Source organism: Pseudophryne corroboree, chromosome 6 (assembly GCF_028390025.1).
Source record: "Pseudophryne corroboree isolate aPseCor3 chromosome 6, aPseCor3.hap2, whole genome shotgun sequence".
NCBI lineage: Eukaryota > Metazoa > Chordata > Amphibia > Anura > Myobatrachidae > Pseudophryne > Pseudophryne corroboree.
This window is the reverse complement of record NC_086449.1, coordinates 259,675,030-259,691,924: the sequence shown is the minus strand read 5'-3', so window position 1 is coordinate 259,691,924 and position 16,895 is coordinate 259,675,030. Positions and strand designations below refer to the sequence as shown.

Sequence of the window (16,895 nt, the reverse complement as noted above, 5' to 3'; positions counted from 1 at the left end):
GGAATTATACGCCAGTATTCTGAGAATTATATGGCAATATCACAGGAATTATACACCAGTATCATGGGAATTATACGCCAGTATTCCGAAAATTATTTGGCAATATCACAGGAATTCTACGTCAATGTCACAGGAATTATACGCCAGTATCATGGGAATTATATGGCAGTATCACAGGAATTATACGCCAGTATTCCGAGAATTATACGGCAATATCACAGGAATTATACGCCAGTATTCCGAGAATTATACGGCAATGTCACAGGAATTATATGCCAGCATTCCGAGAATTATACGGCAATATCACAGGAATTATACAGCAATATCATAGGAATTATACGCCAGTATTCCGAGAATTATACAGCAATATCACAGGAATTATATGCCAGTATCATGGGAATTATATGGCAATATCACGGGAATTATACTGCAATATCATGGGAATTATACACCAGTATCACGGGAATTATACGGCAGTAACACTGGATATATGGCAGCAGAGGACACCACTACTGTGACTGATCACTGGACTGATGCTGCACAAGTCACTACCCCTGGTCTAATGCAGGACAACACAGCACCACTGAAAGGGACTTATACAGCTACACTGGATATATGGCAGCAGAGGACACCACCACTGTGACTGGTCACTGGACTGATGCTGCACAAGACACTAAGCCTGGTCTGATGCAAGACAACACAGCAAAAATGCAAGTGACTTATACAACAGCCAGCAGCACTGGGGACATATAGCAGCAGAGGACACCAACACTGTGACTGGCTGGACTGATGCAGCATAAGACACTGACTACACTGGACTGGACTGAGCAGCACAAGACAGCACTAGACTCGCCACCCCACTTTCCCGCCCCCACACAGACACTGAGGACGGAGACATGTCCTCTCACTACACTCTCCGAGACTTTAGTGAAAATGGCCGCGATATGCGGCTCCTTATATGGAATCCAAATCCCGCGAGAATCCGACAGCGGAATGATGACGTTTTGCCTCATTCGGGTTTCCGAGTCAGGCGGGAAAACCCGAGCCTGACTCGGAACCGGGCTCAGAGCGTGAAGTCCGGTAGGGTTCGGTTCTCAGAGAACCGTGGAAGGGGTGGGATAAGGGGAAGGGTTAACAGTACTTACCAGCCTGTGTCGGTATTCTGACCATCGACTTCCTGATTGTCGGGATCCCATACCCAACCCCTTGACACTAGTAGGCACTTTCCTCCATTCACTTTTCTCACATTGATGTTGTATTTATTATTATTATTAGCCTTTATTTATATGGTGCCACATGGGAGGTGATGTGCATTAGTGGAGCGAAGAGGACGGGCTGGAGTATAAAGGGAGATAAAGTCAGAGATGTAACTTGGAGAGGAGCGGGTGAGAGCTTTGTAGGCAGTGCCGTAACTACTGTAGGTGTATGCAGAAGGTGCATTGCCCACAGCGCACTTGCCCTGTGGGCGCACCTTCTAGATACACCCTGAGTGCCCGCATATATTCTCTGCTGATGGCCGCCCCTGTACCTGCCGTCCGCAGCCCAATGCTCCGCCAGCTGGAGCCTATGCTGCTGATCGCTGTGTATAGGCAGCGGAAGCCACGGACAGTTTATCCCCCCTGTGCTGCTGTGCTCCCGGGTCCCACGGCCCACCCCCTCTCTGTCTGTGAAGCATGCAGTGTTCTGTACAGGAGCCAGCAAAAGCGCATCAAGAACGCAAACCCCACATAAGTGCCTACACAGACACTACACTACACTATTTTACACTATACTTCACTACAGTACATTATACTATACTACACTATATTACACTACACTACACTATATTACACTACAGTCCACTCCACTCCACTCCACTACAGTACACTACACTATACTACAGTATACTACACTACACTAATTCCTAAGATTAGGGGAGGAATGTAAAATGCTCTGCCTGCTGTAATGTGTAAAAGGGGGAATCTACCTGCCGTAATGTGTAAAAGGAGACTGTACCTGCCGTACTGTGTAAAAGGGGACTCTACCTGCCGTATTGTGTGAAAGGGGACTCTACCTGCTGTAATGTGTAAAAGGGGGAACCTACCTGCCGTAATGTGTAAAAGGGGACTCTACCAGCCGTAATGTGTAAAAGGGGACTCTACCAGCCATAGTTTGTAAAAGGGGACTCTACCTGCCATACTGTGTAAAAGGGGACTCTACCAGCAGTACTGTGTAAACGTGGACACTACCAGCCGTACTGTGTAAAAGGGGACTCTACCAGCCATAATGTGTAAAATGGGGCTCTGCCTGCCGTAATGTGTGTAAGTGGTGCTACTGTGTGGAATAATTTGAATAATGGAGACTACTGTGCAGCATAATATGAATTGGTATTATTTTGTGGCCACGCTTCTTCCTCATCAAGCCACACCCCTATATTTTTGGCGTGTGCCTACGCAGCACACTGGCCCTAGTTTTAATATGATGTGGGGGGCGCCAATGCTGTTTCTTGTACACAGCGCTAAAATGTCTAGTTACGGCACTGTTTGTAGGTGAGTTTGAGAAGCTGTATGTATTCTGAAGAGGAAGGGGAGCCAGTGAAGGGCTTGTAGGAGAGGGCGGTGGATGTAGCGCCTGTGGTGAGGAAGATGAGTTGGGCTGCAGCATTGTGGATAGATTGGAGTGAAGAGAGGCATTTGTCAGGGATGCCAGATAGGAGGAGATTACAGTAGTCCAGTATGGAGATGACCAGTGAGTGGATAAGGGTATTAGTGGTATCCTGGCTGAGAAAGGGTCTGATCCTTGAAAATTTTTCAGAGGAAAATGACAGGTTTGAGAGAGGTGCTGAATGTGTGGTTTGACAGAGCACTTGGGGCCTTCGGGAGGCCATCCAAAAATAGGAAAGGTTAGAGGTCATTGTTCCAGTTCCACCTCATATGCAACACATGAGTTTCTATTCGAACCTTTTCGTGGTACCGAAACCGGATGGTTTAGTTAGACCAATTTTGAACTTGAATTCGCTAAACCCTTATCTGAGGGTGTTCAAATTCAAAATGGAGTCTCTGAGAGCGGTGATCTCAGGTCTGGAGGAGAGGGAATTTCTGGTATCCCTGGATATCAAGGATGCGTACCTCCACATTCCGATTTGGCCGCCACACCAGGCCTATCTCAGATTTGCACTGTTAGACAGTCACTATCAATTTCAGGCACTGCCTTTCGGCCTCTCCACAGCACCGAGGGTGTTCACCAAGGTGATGGCAGAGATGATGGTTCTCCTCCGCAGACAGGGGGTGAACATAATTCCATATCTGGATGATCTGCTGATAAAGGCATCGACCAGGGAGAAGTTGTTGCAGTCGATTGCTTTCACGACTCGTCTGCTCAGGGAACATGGTTGGATCTTGAACCTTCCAAAGTCACATTTGGAGCTGACATGGAGATTGTCTTTCCTGGGGATGATCCTCGACACGGAAGTGCAGAGGGTGTTTCTGCCGGAGGAGAAAGCGTTTGGTGATTTAAACAATGGTCCAGGATGTCCTGAAGCCAGCCCGGGTATCAGTTCATCAATGCCTTCGCCTTCTGGGGAAGATGGTTGCCTCCTACGAGGCCCTACAGTACGGAAGATTTCATGCTCAATCCTTCCAACTGGATCTCCTGGACAAGTGGTCGGGGTCTCATCTACATTTGCACCTGCGAGTTCATCTGTCGCCGAAAGCAAGGATTTCACTGCTCTGGTGGCTGCAGATGTCTCACCTTCTGGAGGGCTGCAGGTTCAGGATTCAGGACTGGATCCTTCTAACCACGGATGCAAGTGTCCGGGGTTGAGGCGCAGTCACTCAAGGAAAAACCTTCCAAGGAAGGTGGTCAAACCTGGAATCCGGTCTTCCAATAAACATTCTGGAACTTAGAGCTGTGTACAATGGTCTTCTTCAAGCAGCAGATCTACTGCAATATCGAGCCATTCAAGTGCAGTCGGACAATGTAACGACGGTGGCCTACATAAACCGACAGGGTGGAACGAAGAGCAGAGCTGTAATGTCAGAGGTGACGAGAATCATCCTCTGGGCAGAAAAACACACATTGGCACTCTCAGCAATTTTCATTCCGGGAGTAGACAACTGGGAAGCGGATTTCCTCTTTGAAAGAAAAGGGTGTTGGGGACCGCACAAGTACCGTAATTAAACAGATAATGACCTCTGAAAAACTGAATTATTCCTGAATTACTTCACAGTGCAGCAAACATAATGTAATTGGAAAAATAATGGTCCCTGTACATCTTCTTGTTGCTTTCAGTGGTGCTCCCTTGAGTCAAAATGTATTTAGCGGAAAAATAACCAAACAGAAGGGTGTTTGGAAAGTAGACTCTTTTTTGGGAGCACTCTAATTCAGAGGTTTAAGATTATAACATCACTGGTAAAATCAATTTAATTAAATAGTATTTTCAAGTTGAATTTAAGGAGTACAAATATAAAGTGAAATTGCCTCGCGAACATATGAGCGTAAATATTCAACATAAGTGATCAGAATGTCACAATTTACTAACTGCCAGAAATTAATGGCTGTGGTGTAAAGAATGTAATGTCATTGCATGGTATTTCTCGTATAAAGTATGACCATCATTTATTCTGCATCTGTCCATTATGGATCATTATGATCGCAGAGAATTAAATCATTGGTCATGTAAAGAAGTTATACCTTGTGGCATTGGTCTAGGTGACAATCTATTCGGGAGTCAATTTTTTTGCAGTACCAGGGTGTTCAAAGGTGGTCTCCCATCCTATTACTGACCCGGCCTTTCACTGCTTAGCTTCCAAGGTCAGAAGAGATTGGGCATCTCCAGTGAGGTATGACCGCAAATATTGAACTCACTTCTTTAGTCACCTATGTGTTAGTAATAAAATTACTGTATATCCACATTGGTAAATTGCTTTAAAGATATGAGGCACAAGGCACAAATGCCATACACCCTATGAGAAATGAATGCAAATGTCCTGACTTGGTCACTGAGTGATATGTCGGGCACACAAACAAGAGTAGAAAAATTAGAAAAAATCACTGTGCAGAGAAATTAATCTAGACCACACAGCATGCTCATTTAGCAGTACCTTGTAATTAGAGTATAGGTGACAATTGATCTGAGAGCCAATTTATTGCAGTACCAGGGTGTTCATAGGTGGTCTCCCATCCTGTTACTGACCCGGCCTTTCACTGCTTAGCTTCCAAGGTCAGAAGAGATTGGGCATCTCCAGTGAGGTATGACCGCAATTATTGTGCTCTCCTTTTTTTTTTCTTTTCGTCACCCTAGTCTTTATAATATGATCACAGTGTGTCCGTATGTATATACATGATACCAGCGCTCGACAACATCTGAAAAGAATATAGTGAAGACAGTCACCTGATCTCGTCACAGATTGACATGTCAGGCACAACAATACAGGTACGTGGATAATCTTTGTATAATCTAGTCACAGTATGTCCATATGCACATGTATGGCACCAATGCCTGACAGCATGTGAACGAATATAAAATAAAGACAGACACCTGATCTAGTCACACGTTGACATGTCAGGTGTAGCATTACAGGTACGTAAATGAGTAACAATTAATGGGCAGGAGACTTTTTCATGCCCACGCCGTATCCACAATTAGGACATATTTTCTACTCATGAAAGGAAATTTGGAGACATTAAATATGGCCGCATCAGAAAAAACGCAATATAGTGATGAATATAATTACTCCTAAATTTGTACCTGGGTACTATGGTAAAAAGCACCGAGATATATTGTCTGCACCCAGATATATATTCACTGACAATGTACTGGTATACAAATAAACAGGATAGAAAGGAATATTTGTGCTCGATGCTATCTTATATATGTTTTTTGTGGTGATAGCATCGTTGGTTTGATCCAGCACTGTGTTCCTCTTAATTGTTTAGGCTCAATCAAAATATGACCTTCCACTGTGAGAGAAATAATTCAAGGATTACTCCTGAACCTCTTTGAAAGGCAACAGTTACTGTTGGTATGTTACAGTTAATCCTCCTAAGTAAATACAATGTTGCGAGGACATCACACAGTGGCTAATGTTATTTGTATAGCAATTGTTTTAACTGGGTACAGTTCTGTTGTGCATGCACTTGAGTCTGTGTCAGAATAAAGGATAATACCGCATTTTAATATCTGACAATTGCAGGCAGCCCAAAATTGATTGTGGGCAAGTTGATAAGTTAAAGGGGTAATGCGGGGTATGTATACGATACCACTTCCAAAATTATGCCTTTTGAGAAGTCCCGTTCCTCATCATGCCGGAGCTCCGAGAGTTGCGGCAGCGTGGAGTCGTGGAATCGTGATGCCCGCCGTTGGTGAAGCGTAGCGTGGCTGATGCGGCCGATGCCTCCTAAGGTTTCCGGCTAGTATGATCACGTGTGTACATCACGTGATCGGGTTTTCCTGACGTACGTTTCGCATTAATCAGCTTGATCACAGGGCATAGAATGATTGCTGCTGGTTCCAGTTGATAAAGAGCAAAGCTAGTATTTGATTGGATATTCCAAGTGATAGACACCTAGCCAGCCTATCACTTTACATGATGGCTAAATGTTATAATTAGTAATAATAAGCTGGTGTCCGTGCAATAGCGTGGAAGGAAAGAGAAAAGGAAATAAAGACATTTTGAATGGGCAGGTTTGATACAGAAAAATTTGGTTAGGTAGTATTGCAATAATTCGAAAATTGTGTAATTCTATTAGTTAATATGAGGTAAGTTAATGAGAAGGAGGGCTGTCTTTAATAGATTGTCAGATCATTTTTTTATTTACAAATATGTATTGTTGATGAAATGTGGGGTCTATTTATTTGTGGTGTGTGTATGTTATTGCAATAGTAATGTGGGATGGGTTTAGTGAGGAAAGAAAATTGAGAAAGGAGAAACATTATGTGAGTTGCGTATTGTGAAAATTAAGTGGGTTATAATGAGAAATTGGGAAAGGGGAGGGGGAAGGGAGTGAATTGGTTTTGAATAATTAGTAATGATAGTTAGGTGAACTAGAGAATGTGATGGGGTGCTTTGTTGATTGTGAGGCTAAGTTAAGGATTAGTATTATAGATGAGGTGCAGCTAAGTTAAGGATTATTATTGTGGAAGAGGTGAGTAAAATTGTATGTATATGCTAATACATTATGAGGGCATAGTGTTAAATAAAAATTGACAATTGTGTGAAACTAAAATAGGAGCCCATTAACCAATTATGTGTTTGAGATGTGAAAAATATTGTAATTATTACATATGTGAAATTGAGATTGATGTGTATGTATATGTGGTTAAACCCTATTGGTGATGTTGATGGGTGGTTATATGCTAGTTATATGTGTGTTAGTGATGCCTGTTGTCTGTGAATGTAAGGTATATGATTGATGTGAATTTCTCATTATAACCCACTTAATGTCCTCGCAACATTGTATTTACTTAGGAGGATTAACTGTAACATACCAACAGTAACTGTTGCCTTTCAAAGAGGTTCAGGAGTAATCCTTGAATTATTTCTCTCACAGTGGAAGGTCATATTTTGATTGAGCCTAAACAATTAAGAGGAACACAGTGCTGGATCAAACCCACGATGCTATCACCACAAAAAACATATATAAGATAGCATCGAGCACAAATATTCCTTTCTATCCTGTTTATTTGTATACCAGTACATTGTCAGTGAATATATATCTGGGTGCAGACAATATATCTCGGTGCTTTTTACCATAGTACCCAGGTACAAATTTAGGAGTAATTATATTCATCACTATATTGCGTTTTTTCTGATGCGGCCATATTTAATGTCTCCAAATTTCCTTTCATGAGTAGAAAATATGTCCTAATTGTGGATACGGCGTGGGCATGAAAAAGTCTCCTGCCCATTAATTGTTACTCATTTACGTACCTGTAATGCTACACCTGACATGTCAACGTGTGACTAGATCAGGTGTCTGTCTTTATTTTATATTCGTTCACATGCTGTCAGGCATTGGTGCCATACATGTGCATATGGACATACTGTGACTAGATTATACAAAGATTATCCACGTACCTGTATTGTTGTGCCTGACATGTCAATCTGTGACGAGATCAGGTGACTGTCTTCACTATATTCTTTTCAGATGTTGTCGAGCGCTGGTATCATGTATATACATACGGACACACTGTGATCATATTATAAAGACTAGGGTGACGAAAAAAAAGGAGAGCACAATAATTGCGGTCATACCTCACTGGAGATGCCCAATCTCTTCTGACCTTGGAAGCTAAGCAGTGAAAGGCCGGGTCAGTAACAGGATGGGAGACCACCTATGAACACCCTGGTACTGCAATAAATTGGCTCTCAGATCAATTGTCACCTATACTCTAATTACAAGGTACTGCTAAATGAGCATGCTGTGTGGTCTAGATTAATTTCTCTGCACAGTGATTTTTTCTAATTTTTCTACTCTTGTTTGTGTGCCCGACATATCACTCAGTGACCAAGTCAGGACATTTGCATTAATTTCTCATAGGGTGTATGGCATTTGTGCCTTGTGCCTCATATCTTTAAAGCAATTTACCAATGTGGATATACAGTAATTTTATTACTAACACATAGGTGACTAAAGAAGTGAGTTCAATATTTGCGGTCATACCTCACTGGAGATGCCCAATCTCTTCTGACCTTGGAAGCTAAGCAGTGAAAGGCCGGGTCAGTAATAGGATGGGAGACCACCTTTGAACACCCTGGTACTGCAAAAAAATTGACTCCCGAATAGATTGTCACCTAGACCAATGCCACAAGGTATAACTTCTTTACATGACCAATGATTTAATTCTCTGCGATCATAATGATCCATAATGGACAGATGCAGAATAAATGATGGTCATACTTTATACGAGAAATACCATGCAATGACATTACATTCTTTGCACCACAGCCATTAATTTCTGGCAGTTAGTAAATTGTGACATTCTGATCACTTATGTTGAATATTTACGCTCATATGTTCGCGAGGCAATTTCACTTTATATTTGTACTCCTTAAATTCAACTTGAAAATACTATTTAATTAAATTGATTTTACCAGTGATGTTATAATCTTAAACCTCTGAATTAGAGTGCTCCCAAAAAAGAGTCTACTTTCCAAACACCCTTCTGTTTGGTTATTTTTCCGCTAAATACATTTTGACTCAAGGGAGCACCACTGAAAGCAACAAGAAGATGTACAGGGACCATTATTTTTCCAATTACATTATGTTTGCTGTACTGTGAAGTAATTCAGGAATAATTCAGTTTTTCAGAGGTCATTATCTGTTTAATTACGGTACTTGTGCGGTCCCCAACACCCTTTTCTTACAAAACGTTACTTAGGCTGGCCATTCAGCCCTCAAAGGGATACCTGCACAGTTATATAACCAAGGCACAGGCTTTTTCCTTCCCTTAGGAAACCCTGTCCCGGACCACACAACTTGTCTTTAGGAGTTCCCAACCATATTAGACTATGAGTTTCAGCTTGAAACAAGAGCTTAGTTCAAGACGCAAAAACAAGGATAATCTAGATGACATTTTTCCAAGTGATCTGGTAGGTACTGAACCCCATATCAGCTGGGAAGAGGATTTCCAAAGACTAAACCTTACATTACGCAAACAAATCAGAACGAACTGGGATCTGACTACATTAGAAAATTATATTAAAAACAAAATATCTCCACGCGGTCTCCGTCCAAGGGTATTCCCTACATTTGATCTGGCTAGTGAGAGTCTTAAAAAGGAATGGGAACACACTCTTTTGAAATGTTCCAATGAATTAATGAATGTTCTTATCAAACACAATAACTTAGTATTGGAAGAGTGTGAAAGGAATTTGGAAGAACTAGGCAAGAAATTAGAAGTTTGGTAGAAGGACTCCCAATTTCAAAGATGCTTTGAGAAAAATAAACTGGAACTTCAAGCCTACGAACAGACAATTATAGACAGGAAGAAGACCAAGTACGCGAGAGACAAAAGGGATTTCGTGTCTGGCAAAATCTTCAAATGGCAGAAATCCTCTTGGAAAAAAGACCCTCCTAGATACACGGGCCAATATTCATCATCCGAAGCCGAAACCTCCGGAGCGGAAGACACCACTGACTATACGACAGAGAGATACTCCAACGCTAGGAGTGACTTACCCAACAATCCTCAAAATTCCAATTCCTCTTCTTCTTATTCAGGAGATCCTCGAGGAGGAGGGGGAAGACAAAGAGGGGGAAGACGAGGCGGGGGAACAAAAGGAAGAAGGGGACCTCAACAATGGGATTCCTCACCCCCGACGACCCGCAACACATACCGGAGGCAACACCAGCAGGACCGGTGGTAACCCCAACCCATGCAGAGGATGACTCTAAACTGAAAATTATCAATCTCTTAGATCACGTACTTACACCAATACAAGAGTTTATTCTCAACAAAGGTCTGACTTTTTCTCCCACAGAACATTTTGATAGATTTCAAGGTGAAAAAGATCTCAAAATATTTGGTAGAAAGTTGCTTCTGACCAAATTATATGCAGACAAAGAAGATATTTCCCAATTGACACAATCAGAAGTGGAATCAAACGGTCCACCAACATCCGGCATATCTCTAACAGCATTACCGGACTTATCCCAGTTAGAACAAGAAGCCCTCACCGCACTACAAGAACTACAACAGGAACAAAGCTCTTATATCGAGGACGAACTCACCACTAGACCAGTTTGTAAAAAGAAATCCACTTATTTTCCCCAAGAACAAATTTGTCCAGAAGTACAGGTCTTCATGAAATTAGTGGCTAAAGAATTTGATCATATCCATACTAATAAAAATAAATTTCTGGGGCACTCCAACCTCACACGACAAGAAAGAACAGCCATAAGAGAAATACAGATGTGGCAAGATGTTGTCATTAAGCCCTCGGACAAAGGGGGAAACATTGTCATCTGGCCCAAAACGGACTATGTCAAGGAAGCACGGCGACAACTAGATACCACCAATTGCTATAAACGCATATTACTCAATCCACTTCAGAATTACAAAACAGTGTACGATAATATCATTAACCAAGCTCAAGCACAAGGTACCATTACCAAACAGGAACATGAATATTTAATCACACAGAACCCCAGAATTCCCACATTCTACATGTTGCCAAAAATACATAAAGATATCCACAATCCACCCGGTAGACCCATCGTGTCCGGCATAGGAGGACTAACTGAAAAGGCAAGTATCTTTTTGGATCTGCATCTCAGACATTTTGTCTTAGACCTTCCTTCGTATGTCAAGGACACAACTGATATACTAAGGAAAATACATGATCTCAAGTTAGAAGACAATCAATATTTGGTATCACTGGATGTTGAGGCGCTATATACCTCCATAGGTCATGCAGAGGGGATGAGAGCAGTAGAATATTTCCTACAGAACGAAGGAAGAAATGACTTCCATCTATTTCTAACCAAATTACTCCATTTCATGTTACACTACAATTTTTTCACATTTAATGACCAATTCTACCTCCAAACAAGAGGTACGGCAATGGGGGCAGCTTGCGCGCCAACATATGCCAACATATTTTTGGGATGGTGGGAGAAGGAATTCGTCTTTAAAGATAGCAACGACATCTTCACAGCCCATGTCATCATGTGGAATCGATATATAGACGATATCCTCATGATTTGGGAAGGTGAACTGAGTCTACTGCATCAATTTATCGAACATCTCAATAAAAATGATCTCAACATCCATTTGACACACAGTATAAGTCAAACAGAATTACCATTTTTGGACCTGAAGATTTACAAAAATCGAGAAGGGATGATCGCCACAAATCTATACCGGAAAAGCACAGCAACAAACACACTCTTACACCAAACCAGTTCTCACTTTCCCCCTACCATAGAAAATATACCTAAGGGGGAATTCCTCCGTCTCCGCAGAAACTGTTCGGACAATAAAGAATTTAAAAAACAAACCATGGAACTATCCAAAAGACTGGGTGACAGAGGATACAGTAAAACCTCAATCAAAAAAGCCATAAAAACTGTCAAAACCATAAGAAGAGAGGATATCATCTTCAAAAATGCTCCCCGAGACAGCAGCACTGATAATACTATCCGCTTTGTAAGCAATTTTTGTCAAGAATGGAGATGGATCAACGAGGCCATACAGAAACACTGGCATATTCTGCATGCAGATCCAACTCTATCACAAAAACTGGGTCCCAAGGTGTCCATGAGTTGGCGCAGATCAAAAAATCTGAAGGACCGATTTGTACGCAGTCACTTTCAAAGACTTCCCAACAAAAAAACAATAACCACAGGGACATATCCTTGTGGTAGATGCAAGGCCTGCAAATACATTGATCCAACTAAGGAAATTGAGGACAAGTATGGAAAAACAATAAGAATCACAGATTATATGAACTGTCGAACCGAAGGGGTTATCTACTGCCTTCAATGTAGCTGCAATCAGAAGTACATCGGCATGACAACTCGTCCCTTTAAACAGCGCATTTTAGAACATGTGGGAACCATACGTAACGCCATAGCAGACAAGGCCAAAATGAAACAATTGACATCAGTTGCCCGCCATTTCTACACACACCACGAGAGTAGAGGGGAAGATCTTAAAGTGTTTGGCTTGGAGAAAATCAAACTTGGCATACGAGGAGGCAATTTAACAGAAAACTTACAAAGAAAGGAGAGTGAGTGGATTTTCAAGATGGGATCCATTTACCCAGCAGGGATGAATGAAAATATAAATTATGGAGTATTTTTGAATTGATTACCATTATCAACATTTGTATTTGCTAATCATTTACCAACAAGCCCTCCCTCCTCCCAATTTTCCATTCCCCCCCCCTATCCCCCCCACCCACAAAAAAAAACCCTAAACCCCCCCATTTCCCCTCAAAAATTAACCCCCCCCCTTTTTTCCCCCCCTCCCTTTTCTTCCCACCATCTCCATTTCACATCAATCATATACCTTACATTCACAGACAACAGGCATCACTAACACACATATAACTAGCATATAACCACCCATCAACATCACCAATAGGGTTTAACCACATATACATACACATCAATCTCAATTTCACATATGTAATAATTACAATATTTTTCACATCTCAAACACATAATTGGTTAATGGGCTCCTATTTTAGTTTCACACAATTGTCAATTTTTATTTAACACTATGCCCTCATAATGTATTAGCATATACATACAATTTTACTCACCTCTTCCACAATAATAATCCTTAACTTAGCTGCACCTCATCTATAATACTAATCCTTAACTTAGCCTCACAATCAACAAAGCACCCCATCACATTCTCTAGTTCACCTAACTATCATTACTAATTATTCAAAACCAATTCACTCCCTTCCCCCTCCCCTTTCCCAATTTCTCATTATAACCCACTTAATTTTCACAATACGCAACTCACATAATGTTTCTCCTTTCTCAATTTTCTTTCCTCACTAAACCCATCCCACATTACTATTGCAATAACATACACACACCACAAATAAATAGACCCCACATTTCATCAACAATACATATTTGTAAATAAAAAAATGATCTGACAATCTATTAAAGACAGCCCTCCTTCTCATTAACTTACCTCATATTAACTAATAGAATTACACAATTTTCGAATTATTGCAATACTACCTAACCAAATTTTTCTGTATCAAACCTGCCCATTCAAAATGTCTTTATTTCCTTTTCTCTTTCCTTCCACGCTATTGCACGGACACCAGCTTATTATTACTAATTATAACATTTAGCCATCATGTAAAGTGATAGGCTGGCTAGGTGTCTATCACTTGGAATATCCAATCAAATACTAGCTTTGCTCTTTATCAACTGGAACCAGCAGCAATCATTCTATGCCCTGTGATCAAGCTGATTAATGCGAAACGTACGTCAGGAAAACCCGATCACGTGATGTACACACGTGATCATACTAGCCGGAAACCTTAGGAGGCATCGGCCGCATCAGCCACGCTACGCTTCACCAACGGCGGGCATCACGATTCCACGACTCCACGCTGCCGCAACTCTCGGAGCTCCGGCATGATGAGGAACGGGACTTCTCAAAAGGCATAATTTTGGAAGTGGTATCGTATACATACCCCGCATTACCCCTTTAACTTATCAACTTGCCCACAATCAATTTTGGGCTGCCTGCAATTGTCAGATATTAAAATGCGGTATTATCCTTTATTCTGACACAGACTCAAGTGCACGCACAACAGAACTGTACCCAGTTAAAACAATTGCTATACAAATAACATTAGCCACTGTGTGATGTCCTCGCAACATTGTATTTACTTAGGAGGATTAACTGTAACATACCAACAGTAACTGTTGCCTTTCAAAGAGGTTCAGGAGTAATCCTTGAATTATTTCTCTCACAGTGGAAGGTCATATTTTGATTGAGCCTAAACAATTAAGAGGAACACAGTGCTGGATCAAACCCACGATGCTATCACCACAAAAAACATATATAAGATAGCATCGAGCACAAATATTCCTTTCTATCCTGTTTATTTGTATACCAGTACATTGTCAGTGAATATATATCTGGATGCAGACAATATATCTCGGTGCTTTTTACCATAGTACCCAGGTACAAATTTAGGAGTAATTATATTCATCACTATATTGCGTTTTTTCTGATGCGGCCATATTTAATGTCTCCAAATTTCCTTTCATGAGTAGAAAATATGTCCTAATTGTGGATACGGCGTGGGCATGAAAAAGTCTCCTGCCCATTAATTGTTACTCATTTACGTACCTGTAATGCTACACCTGACATGTCAACGTGTGACTAGATCAGGTGTCTGTCTTTATTTTATATTCGTTCACATGCTGTCAGGCATTGGTGCCATACATGTGCATATGGACATACTGTGACTAGATTATACAAAGATTATCCACGTACCTGTATTGTTGTGCCTGACATGTCAATCTGTGACGAGATCAGGTGACTGTCTTCACTATATTCTTTTCAGATGTTGTCGAGCGCTGGTATCATGTATATACATACGGACACACTGTGATCATATTATAAAGACTAGGGTGACGAAAAAAAAGGAGAGCACAATAATTGCGGTCATACCTCACTGGAGATGCCCAATCTCTTCTGACCTTGGAAGCTAAGCAGTGAAAGGCCGGGTCAGTAACAGGATGGGAGACCACCTATGAACACCCTGGTACTGCAATAAATTGGCTCTCAGATCAATTGTCACCTATACTCTAATTACAAGGTACTGCTAAATGAGCATGCTGTGTGGTCTAGATTAACTTCTCTGCACAGTGATTTTTTCTAATTTTTCTACTCTTGTTTGTGTGCCCGACATATCACTCAGTGACCAAGTCAGGACATTTGCATTCATTTCTCATAGGGTGTATGGCATTTGTGCCTTGTGCCTCATATCTTTAAAGCAATTTACCAATGTGGATATACAGTAATTTTATTACTAACACATAGGTGACTAAAGAAGTGAGTTCAATATTTGCAGTCATACCTCACTGGAGATGCCCAATCTCTTCTGACCTTGGAAGCTAAGCAGTGAAAGGCCGGGTCAGTAATAGGATGGGAGACCACCTTTGAACACCCTGGTACTGCAAAAAAATTGACTCCCGAATAGATTGTCACCTAGACCATTGCCACAAGGTATAACTTCTTTACATGACCAATGATTTAATTCTCTGCGATCATAATGATCCATAATGGACAGATGCAGAATAAATGATGGTCATACTTTATACGAGAAATACCATGCAATGACATTACATTCTTTACACCACAGCCATTAATTTCTGGCAGTTAGTAAATTGTGACATTCTGATCACTTATGTTGAATATTTACGCTCATATGTTCGCGAGGCAATTTCACTTTATATTTGTACTCCTTAAATTCAACTTGAAAATACTATTTAATTAAATTGATTTTACCAGTGATGTTATAATCTTAAACCTCTGAATTAGAGTGCTCCCAAAAAAGAGTCTACTTTCCAAACACCCTTCTGTTTGGTTATTTTTTCAAGCGGATTTCCTCAGCAGACACGATCTCCATCCAGGGGAATGGGGCCTTCATCCAGAGGTGTTCACGGAGGAGACAAGAATTTCGGGGGTTCCTCAAATCGACATGATTGCCTCCCGCCTCAACAAGAAGCTTAGGAGGTATTGTTCCAGGTCGATTGACCCGCAAGCAGTGGCGGGGGACGCTCTGGTGTCTGTGTGGATGTTCCAGTCAGTGTACGTTTTTCCTCCACTTCCACTCATCCCAAGGGTTCTGAAGCTCATAAGGAGAACAAGAGTTCTGGCAATCCTCTTTGCTCCGGACTGGCCAAGAAGGGCTTGGTACGCAGATCTTCTGGATCTTCTGCTGGAAGATCTGAGGCCTCTTCCTCTTCGGGAGGACCTGTTACAACAGGGGCCATTCGCTTATCAAGACTTACCGCAGCTATGTTTGATGGCATGGAGGTTGAACACCAGATATTAGCTCGGAAGGGCATTCCGAACAAAATCATTCCTACCCTGATACAGGCTAGGAAAGGAGTAGCGTCTAAACATTACCATTGCATTTGGAAAAAGTATGTATCTTGGTGTGAATCCAAGAAGTTTCCTACGGTGGAGTTTCAACTGGGACGGTTTCTCCTTTTCCTGCAAGCAGGTGTGGATATGGGCCTGAGGTTGGGATCCGTAAAGGTCCAGATTTCGGCCTTATCCATTTTCTTCCAGAAACAGCTGGCTTCCCTTCCTGAGGTTCAGAGTTTTTTAAAGGGGTTCTGCACATCCAGCCTCCCTTTGTGCCGCCTACGGCACCCTGGGATCTTAATGTGGTGTTACAGTTCCTCCAATTCGATTG

The 16,895-nt window shown here is 41.6% G+C and overlaps 1 long non-coding RNA gene and 6 pseudogenes across 1 annotated transcript in view; 4 read left to right on the top strand and 3 right to left on the bottom strand.

Annotated features, from left to right (window-relative positions):
* Positions 1-16,895, bottom strand: part of LOC134935179 (uncharacterized) — a 116,878-nt gene that overhangs the window by 27,528 nt on the left and 72,455 nt on the right. The gene's annotated exons all lie outside the window — the stretch shown is intronic.
* Positions 4,715-4,834, bottom strand: LOC134937166 (5S ribosomal RNA; annotated as a pseudogene).
* LOC134937301 (5S ribosomal RNA) lies at positions 5,124-5,243 on the bottom strand (annotated as a pseudogene).
* Positions 8,221-8,340, top strand: LOC134937300 (5S ribosomal RNA; annotated as a pseudogene).
* Positions 8,630-8,749, top strand: LOC134937165 (5S ribosomal RNA; annotated as a pseudogene).
* On the top strand, positions 15,126-15,245 carry LOC134937299 (5S ribosomal RNA; annotated as a pseudogene).
* On the top strand, positions 15,535-15,654 carry LOC134937202 (5S ribosomal RNA; annotated as a pseudogene).